Raw genomic sequence first — 9948 nt, 5'->3', positions numbered from 1 at the left:
TTGGAGATGGTAACAAGTTGAGTCAAGGCAGTGATACAATTACAGTAATCCTTAATTCTTCACTGCTACGTAATAGTGTTTCCCTTGTTATATTTTGAATGTTTTGGAGTCCAGAAACTAGGTAGATGCTATACTAACCAAGTAATCATCAAAGCCCAGTTAAAAATAAATTCTATGAAACAGGCAGAGGAAAGAAGGAGGTTAATCTGTTTAATATTAAAAACAAAAAAAAAAACAAAAAAAACCTTGCTTGAGGGTAAGGCTTAGAGAAACATTTGGAAAAAGAATGAAAAAAAAAAATGCTGCCTGTTTCCACTACAGAGGGGGAACTGTGAAGTTGTCAGTACAGATGACAATGAAGGGGCCAATTCTGGCTGGAGGAAGGAATGTTAAATCTGAATTTGTGATCTCCTGCTAGCTCAAATCTACTGCAGCAGTCAGTGTTCAGGAAACACGGATGGATTTGATTTTTTAACCTGGGAGGAGGATAGCAATTTTTTAAACTAAACAAAGGCTTTTGCCTCCATCTTGTGGCAAAATTGGAAATTACAGCATGTTTTGATATTTCTAGATTCTCTAAGATTTTTAAACATATTCCTCTATTTTTTAAAGGATTCGCACAAAACCATTCTAGTTATTTTATAAAAATATACATTTTCTATATCTACTAAATTTAAATTTTAAACCCACTAATAGTCAAGTAGAGAAAATATTTAGAAAATACATATTCTAGTATATGAATTTTTTAAAATGTTTACATGAAAATTCATAAACCAAAATTTTATTTTAATGACAACTTCTTTGTCACCAACTTCATCATCTCAGGCACAAAAGAAGTAAGTGAAACAGGGACCTTTAAGGATAAAAGAGATTATGCTTTGCAAATTTACATAATAACACTGGAAGCACTGAATTCTAACTTTGCCTTAGAAGTCCAGCAGTCCCTAAAGTGATTCCTTCGTGAAGATGAACCATGTCTTCACAATGTCTGATAAGACGGATTCTTCTGCATCCAGCCTGATGCACCATAACTCTTCTAAAAGAATATAAATCCAATTCTAACAACTTGAAGAAAAATGTTAATCAACAGGTAATAAAATGTTAAAATGGGCATTTTTGCTAAAATGATAAGACAATAGATACACAACATCAAAATGAGGTATTTCTTCAGGAAACTAATATTCAAAAAAAGAAAAGGAACCTCTGTGGGGCTATAGAGCCTCTTTCTTGAAATCTTTGAGGGAAGATGTATCAGCCAGGGTTCTCTGGAGAAAGAGAACTGGTAGGAGAGAGACAGAGAAAGAGAGAGAGAGAAAGGGAGAGACACATTGGTTGATTTAATGTACAGAATCTGCTGTGCGATGATGGAGGCTGAGCTGGAGGCCCAGAAAAGCCCATAGGATAGTTTCAGCTCCAGCCTGCAGGTCTGAGAAGCAGGGAGCCAATGATATGAATCTTGGTCCAAGTTTAGAAAAATATTGGTCCTAGCTCAGTAGTCAGGCCGAGTGAAGAAAATTCTCTCCTCCTCTACATTTTTCTTCTATTCAAGCCCTCAATGGATTGGATGATGCCTACCGACATTGGGAAGGGCATCTGCTTCACCCAGTCTACCAGTTCAAATGCTAAACACGTCCTTGCAGACACTCCCAGAAGTAATCGTAGCCAAATATCTGGATGCTCCATGATCCAGTCAGGTTAACACATAAAATTAACTATCACATATTTCATAATTTAATTTTTTCATTTTTCAGGAAGATAGTACTGTATCTTATATAACACCTTTGATGAATATTATGTATTAATATTTTTGCAGGAAAATGTATGCACGTTCCTACCAACTGGGATGTTTTAAGGTTTTAAATATTATAAATAGCCTCATGTTAGTGTAAGTCAGGTATTGTTGCCAAATAAATATATAAGATGTGCAGATATAGAGAGAGGAAGCTAGATATAGATTTCTAGCTTTTATAGACACTAGCTTCTTAGATTTCAGGATTGTAGGTAAAGATTGTAGACCAGCAGTCAAAAGCCACATGTACAATACCATGTCTTTTTTGTTGTTCAGTTACAGTTGCCCCCATTTTCCCCCATTGCTCTCCCCTGCCCTGCCCAAACCGACTCCCAAAGACAATCCCCTCCCCATTGCTCCTATACATGGGTCCTCCACACATGTCCCTTGACTTGACTCTTCTCCTTATCTACATGGAAAAGTATGACAACTTGAAAAGAACTTTTTTTGGAGAAGTGAGAGAAATGGGAGAAATACCTAGGCCAAAATCTAATGAGAGAAGTTTCCACAGGAACTCTCAGGAGATTGACATACACCCCTCCCCTTCAGAGAATGTGATAGGCTGCGCCCAGCCCCTGCCTGGAAAAACCTAAACGGGGAGATACATCATCGGGAAGAAGAGGAAACTTATGTGGCATTCCCAAAGTTAGACACACAGCAACTGAAGCTTTAATATTTTCTTCCCACATCTCAATGGATCATTCTGTGCAAAGCCCAAAATACAAATCACATCAGCACATTTTGGAGACCCCTAAAGTAGGAGTTATCCAAGAACTGAGCAGAGAAACAAGTATGTGCCAAGGTTCTGAGGCAAGAGAGAACATTCAGTGTTCCTAGTATGGACGGCAGTACATCACAAGCTATGCTCCGGAGTCCCCAGGCTGTGACAGTGAGCAAGATACTCGCATGGTCAGTGTGCTAGCTTTTTGTTGATGAAATGCGGGTTATTTGATAGTGTTATTTTGAAAGTAAGTAATAATAATGTAGCAAAATATTATCTTGGATACTTTATTTTTCCCATGTTATTTTATTCTTTCCCATTTTCTTTTATACATGATTTTTCCCCTGATGGTGCAAGGCTTCACGATTGCTTTAAGGAGAAGACTGATTGCTATTGTAAAGGTTGGGGGAGAAGGATCAATAAACAATGTTGTGTTTGTTGTATCTTTTTTTCCAGGACAGGCTTCTTATTTATTTTTTTAGCAAGAAGAAGGAGGGAGAAGGAGAGGGAAACATTGATGTGAGAGAGAAACATCAGTTGGCTGTCTCTCGTATGCACCTGGAACCACAACCCAGGCATGTGCCCTGACCTGGAATCCATCCAGTGACCTTTCACTCTGCCTGAAGCCCAACCAACTGAACCACAGTGGTCAGGGCCGGGAGGAGCTTTTTAGAATAAATGTGTGGGGGAGGAAAAGAAAGAAGTGGAGGAAAAAAGGAGCAGGAAGACATGGAGGAGGAAAGGAGTTTTCACAGTCCATATAACAAATTTGGAGACTAGAAGAACTAAATCATTTCACCCAACCTCCTGAGTGAAATACAAGCAAGTCACCTGAACTTGTGGGGGAGGGCTGGGGGAAGTTGGTGGGTAGCGTGTGGCTTTAGTGAAGCTGAATCTGACAGGAGCAGGTGGAGAGGGGTGGGGTCAGCATACAGAGACTCATAAAAGTTCACATACAGATCAGCCTTTTCACTTCATGCCTGAACATAAAGAGATGGAACAAGAACCTAAAGTTTTTCTTCTTGCTCATAGTCCATTTTTTATGTCCAGGTAAAAAGAAAACAATAAATGATTGCTGAGGCTATTATAATGTCCTTACCCCATTTATTTCCTCTGTCTTCAAGGTCTCTTGAGACATCTGTGAAGCCTTTCCCGGCATTTCCCCCTTTGAGGTGATTCCACATCTCAAGTATCCATTGATGGAAGGTACTTTTTATTCCACTTTGCTCCTAAGTAGGTACCTGACATTGGTGAGTACAATTAAAATGAGTAAAGATAACAATTACTAACAGCACTATGGCCAGACGTTGAAGCTACCTTCTGCAGTCTGTGTCTGCCTTTCAAGACAATCCATCTCTCCTTTGGTTCCAGACTGAGGAGGCAGACAAGGTGTGAATTATTGGTCTACCAAAGCCATACCACATATACAGAGCAAAACACTAATGCATGTTTTATGAAGGTTTCAAAATTATAAGTCAACATTACAAAATTACATAAATAATATAAAGCAGTGCTTTATAAAATCCATTCATTTGACAACCATTTATTGGGTTTTCACCATCTGCTAGGCACCCAGGATATGAAACAGGAAAAAAAGAAAAGAAACAGACACAATCACTATCGCTATGGAGCTGAGACTTCAGTGGGAAGATAAATATTAATGAAATACCCCCAAATAAACGTGAAACTGCAACAGTGACACTCATTTAAAAGGAGTGCTATGTGATGCTTTGAAAGCCCATACTAGGGGCACTTGGGCTGGGCAGAAAGGTCAAGAAGCCTCCACTAAAGAAATGGAAACTGAACCTAAATCTGAAGCAAAACCTTTTCCATGGAAGGGGTTGCATACACTCAGTGCCTGCAGTGTGGATCTTATTGAAGTCATTTCAAAGCTCCGTTCTCCTGCCTTGTTTACGAATTTGCTTAAAACGAAAGCAGAAAACAGATCCACAGATACACGTATGTTGATCACAGTGGACTTAAGAAACTCCTTTCCAAACTAGCAAGCAGGGCAAAATGTGGAATCCTGATGTTAGCTAAGAAACTATCAAAATACCAAATGCTCAAATGGACCAAAAACCCAGTGTGAGGACGAGTCATCAGCCTGAACATGTAGGAATCAGAGCATGAGTTTCAGGAAAGCAATCAGCATGCCATAGCTGGCAGCAGGAGTAAAGAAAACATTGGCAAGATTGTTCAACTAAAACTTCAACTTTTCTGAAATGTGTGTGTTTTTCCGAATTCCAACTCCTCCTTGTGATTGGGCATAGCCCTGAAGAATGTTTTCATTAACTTCTACAACTTACCCTGACACATACATGTTAAACTGTGATTATTTCCTTGGATAAAGCAGTTTTTACATCAACACATGCAGCTGTGTCTGGCAAATCATGGAACCCTAAAGCAAACTGGAAGAAAGCCATGACCTATATAAAACAAAAGTGGGATTTTTCCCAACAAACTTATGCTTACAAAAAAAGAAAACCCTTCTAATATGTGTTGTCAGTGGGGCACCAGGGTTCTGTTGTTGTGCTTGTTCCTTTAAGGTGTTGTTAATTTTCCTGTGTTTGAAATCCCTATACAGTTGTAGACTGCAAGATGATTTTGATTATGTGATCATTTGTAAATGTGATAAACTGATAGCTTGAAAGAATCATGGCCCACTGCCTGTTATTGCTCCACAAAGGACCGATATAAACTTATCAATGAGCCTTTCCTCCTATTGCTAGGTACCAAATGAGGAACTTGAGTTAAAAAAGAAACTTTAATGAAGCCAAATTTAAAACTGCTGTATTTTGTTCTATATATCAACAGCATCTATCCCCATCCTGTGGGACAACGAGTATAATTTTTGGAAGTTACAAAGTGTACCTTTACTTATGCCTTTCTTTTTCCAATTCAGACACATTGTCATCAGAAGACTTCCTAAATAGTGACACTGAAGTTTCTCTACTTCATTAACAAATGTAAAAACCTGGATTTAGTAAAGCCCATCACATCTGTAAGGAACCATCAAGAAAATAAATAGGAGATACATCATCTCTACTTCATGAGCAATAACACTCTTCATGCCTTTCTTTTGTAAAGCATTTCTGATTATGAAAGGTAAACACATAAAATGTGTTTCATCTGTGTCAAAAAAGTATCTCGGCTTCTGTAGACTTTATAAGCAACAGAAATATTGCATATAAACAATATTTCACCCTGTCTTTTTTAGCTGGTTATGCCTAAATCCTTTGTTGATTATAGGCCGTGTAACTTCAGGCAGACAAAAGAAAAATAATCCCTATCATGTTGAGTGCCAGTCTGTGGTGTTTATGAGTGCCTCCTGCCGTGCTAAATGACTCCAACATCTGTCAGGTGTGCTGCATTATAGCCACAGGGAAATATCAGTACAAGTTGTGTGCCAGGCCAAATGCTTTGTCTCAAACCTTGTCAGTCCTGCTGACGGGTGAGTTCCGTATTCTAATGAGTAAGATTTTAAACACATTTCTATTTGCCAGATCTCCAGATCACCTCAGGAGGCACAAAGCTCAAGCAACTGGAAGGAATAAGATCATTTTTAAAGGACGGCATTTCTCCTGACTCATATGAATGTGTGGTTTAAAAGCTACCCTGGTGAGATGGTCTCCTACTTCTTTGTAGTCCTCTTTTTATCAGCTTCATTTAACAGACTAATGTTCGTTTACTCAAAACAAATTAATTCCAAACAATTTGCAAAGGCTACTAAACTTCTGAAGAGCATTAGTTACCGTTAGCCTTCCATTCTGCATAGGACAATGTCTGCAGTCAGTGGTTTTGCAGACACATTACATAGTGAATTACACAGGGTTCAGCACAAATAATGCCCCTTTTTATTACAAAATCTTTTGTTACAAAATCATAACCATGTAATTCTGTAACATAACAATATCACACTCAAGCACACCATATGACATTTTAGGTGAAATGTTCAAATTAAAACTATAAATTATTACACCCATATTATTACCCCACCAATCACACTCGAGCGGGTGTTACTTCTGCCAGACCCTGTATTTTTAAGCTGTGCTATCAGCGACTAAATCAGATGAAACTGTTTTGGTGGGATGGTATATATGTGTTTCAACTTCTAAGGCATACATCTAATCAACCACTTTTCTCATCACCTTTCATATTCTAATATAAAAACTGAGAGCTTTTTAATTGACTTTGGGAAGAACATCATGTAAACATTGCCTATTACATATCAGCTATTTGCTTAAAATTATATAATATTCATATTATAGTTTACATAAAGGTATAATTATGTCCTTAATGTTGTAAAGGAATTTCATATTTTGTAAAGTGACATTCAAAATTTACTTTTTAAATCTGTAACATCTAACACAAATTTTAGTAATCCTATTCCAAATACAGCAAAAATGCACCTTTCATAGGGCAATTATGGATGCACAAAGATAATAAAAATGATAAACTATCAGTTAGAACTCATACATTAAACTTTTCTCTATTCAAAATGTCACACAGCTTAACATAACATTTGGAAAAACTCACTAAGGCTATTTTTACTTCCAAGAAGACAACTATTGTTTAGATAATACCTTCAAAAATTATATAACCCATTCACAGGGGCAGGCAAAAGTAGGTTAAATTATCAGCCTTCACTACCTAAAAGAGAAATCATAAGTAAAAATATGAAATAGTAACAAGAAGACAAATAATACTAATGAATAAATGATACAAGAATAAAGTATGTGTTTTTCATACTGACAAGAATAAACCTACATTTGTCCACCCCTGTATTAGCCTTTATAATTAAGCCAATATAGTTTTGAGCCTAATGGTTTAGTGATACATCAGAAGTAAAAATTTTAATATCATTTAGGAGTAGCCAGTATAGAGATTATTCATTAATCAGGAAAGGGTGTTCCTGGGTCATTTATTTACCCATTCATTTATTTATATGACATAATTGCTGTTGAAAGCCTACTGAATACATAATTTTTCCTCTTGCCATTTTAAAAGTTTTTAATCTCTGACCCAATTTTACCAGTTTGTTAATTGGGTCAACTCATAAATCCAAAGTATACATACATATCAATACATATCTGCAAGCAATGTTTAAGGCATGACAAGACTTTTATTTTTCATGACAAATCACAAAAATAAGTCAAGACTTATTTTTTAGTTTTTCAAACATTTTTAACTGATTAAAATGTAAATATTCAGATATGTATATGTGTATATATTGATATATTTGTTTTAAAATATTTAGAAAAAAGATTAAAGATAGGTATTAAATAAAATCATTTATAATCGTGCTTGCTTCAGCAACACATATACTAAAATTGGAATGATACAGAGAAGATTAGCATGACCCTGCACAAGGATGGACATGCAATTTGTGAAGCGTCCATATTTTTAGAACCAACTGTATGGGAAAACATATTTGCCAATGATACCTAAGACAAGGGTTTAATCTCCAAAATATATAAAGAACTTGGAAGACTCCACTCTAAGTAAAGACAAGCAACCTAATTAAAAAATGGGCAAAGGACTTGAACACACACTTCTCCAAGCAGGACATACAGAGGATCCAGACCACACATGAAAAAGATATTCAGTATTGCTGAGCTATCAGAGAGATGCAAATTAAAACCACAGTGAGATACCACTTCACACCAGTTGGAATGACCATCATAAACAAAGCAATAAACAACAAGTATTGGAGAGGTTGTGGATGGAAAAAGGGGACCCTAGTGCACTGTTGGTGGGATTGCCAGACTGGTACAACCATTATGGAAAAACAGTATAGAATTTTCTTCAGTAAGACTAAAAATGGATCTGCCTTTTGATCCCAGCAATTCCACTGCGGGGACTATATCCTAAAAACCCTGAAACAAACAATCCAAAAGAACCTATGCACCCCAATGTTCATAGCAGCACAATTTACAATAGCCAAGTGTTGGAAGCAACCCAGGTCCCCATCAGCAAATGAATGGATCAAAAAACTATGATACATTTACACAACAGAATTCTATGCAGCAGAAAGAAAGAAGGAGCTCCTACCCTTTGCAACAGCATGGATGGAGCTGGAAAGCATTATGGTAAGCAAAAGAAGCCAGGCGGTGAAAGACAAATACCATATGATCTCACCTTTAACAGGAACCTAAACAACAAAACAAACAAACAAGCAAAATATAACCAAAGACATTGAAATAAAGAACAGGCTGACAGTGTCGAGAGGGAAGAAAGGAGCGAATTTCAGGGGAAAGGGGGAAGGGTTTGCAGGAACAAGTATAAAGAACACATGGACAAAAACTAGAGGTGGGTGGAAATGGGAGGGAAGTGGGGAAGGCTGAGTGGGTAGGCTGGGATGGGAGTGAAAGACAGAAATTGTACTTGAACAACAATTAAATAAAAAATTTAAAAAATCATCTATAATCCTATCACTCACATCTATTGAAAATGCATTCTGCCTCCACCACACTGAAAAACCCTAAATCGCTGACACATATATGTGATTCATATCTAATCACTGTATTTTGTAGCAGTGCTAGAACTATGAAAATATTATTGGCTTGACCAAAAGCCCATGTGGTTTTTCCATAAAATGAAGATACATTTTTTATTTTCATCAATAATGGTATTGATTTGGATATTTTGGGTACATCAGCTATCTCCCACATGGTAGAATGTTGATTGTTCTCAACTAATGTCTTGATCTGATCACTATCAATTTCAACTGGTCTGCCTAACAGTGGAGCATCGTCTAGCTAGAAATCACCAGCACAAAACTTCACAAACCACTTTTGACACGTTTTATCAGTCACAGCACTTTCTCCAAACACTGCACAAATCTAATTTTGTGTGTTTCACTTGCATTTTTACCTTTCTTGCAATAATAAAGCATAATATACTGGAAATTTTGTATATTTTCTTTCATCTTCAATATTAAAATGGCCACACAAAAATTCACCAAGTTTGATAAGATTTTTTAAATGTACACTGATACGACAGCCATCTTATGGAGAAAACCAAGCAAAACTTTTTGGCCACCCAATGCCTGTTGTGAAAAATATGAATAAAGGACTTCATCAGGCAATTCAAAAAGAGGCGAACCAAATGGCCAACATGTGAAAATGTGTCCAACTTCATTAGTCATAATGGAAATAAAGATTAAAACAGTTTAATACTCTTCAGAATGGCTACTTGAAAAGGAGAGAAAATCCCAGGAGCTAGAAGGGTTTGGAGAAACTTGTTTACATTCTTAGTGAGAATGTATACTGGGCAATGACTCTGAAAATCATTAAGCAGATAGGCCTGAAGCTAATTATATACATTGCTTATGATTCAGCAATTTATCTAATAGATATAAATATACTCAACAAAAAAACAAAATAAATACGTTCACCAACCTCACTAGGTTGAGGCCTCCCTTACTCCCACCCCACCA

The 9948-nt window shown here is 36.8% G+C and overlaps 1 long non-coding RNA gene and 1 other non-coding gene across 2 annotated transcripts; both read left to right on the top strand.

Annotated features, from left to right (window-relative positions):
* Window positions 1-329: 329 nt before the first annotated feature.
* Window positions 330-9393, top strand: LOC118500624. Its single transcript, XR_004903203.1, has 3 exons — window positions 330-339; window positions 3815-3816; window positions 9187-9393. It is a non-coding gene; the product is annotated as an uncharacterized LOC118500624 (long non-coding RNA).
* On the top strand, window positions 7811-7916 carry LOC114493579. The gene has a single exon (XR_003684213.1). It is a non-coding gene; the product is annotated as a U6 spliceosomal RNA (small nuclear RNA).
* Window positions 9394-9948: the final 555 nt, after the last annotated feature.

Source organism: Phyllostomus discolor, chromosome 1, assembly GCF_004126475.2.
Source record: "Phyllostomus discolor isolate MPI-MPIP mPhyDis1 chromosome 1, mPhyDis1.pri.v3, whole genome shotgun sequence".
NCBI lineage: Eukaryota > Metazoa > Chordata > Mammalia > Chiroptera > Phyllostomidae > Phyllostomus > Phyllostomus discolor.
This window is presented reverse-complemented; position numbering and strand designations above follow the sequence as displayed.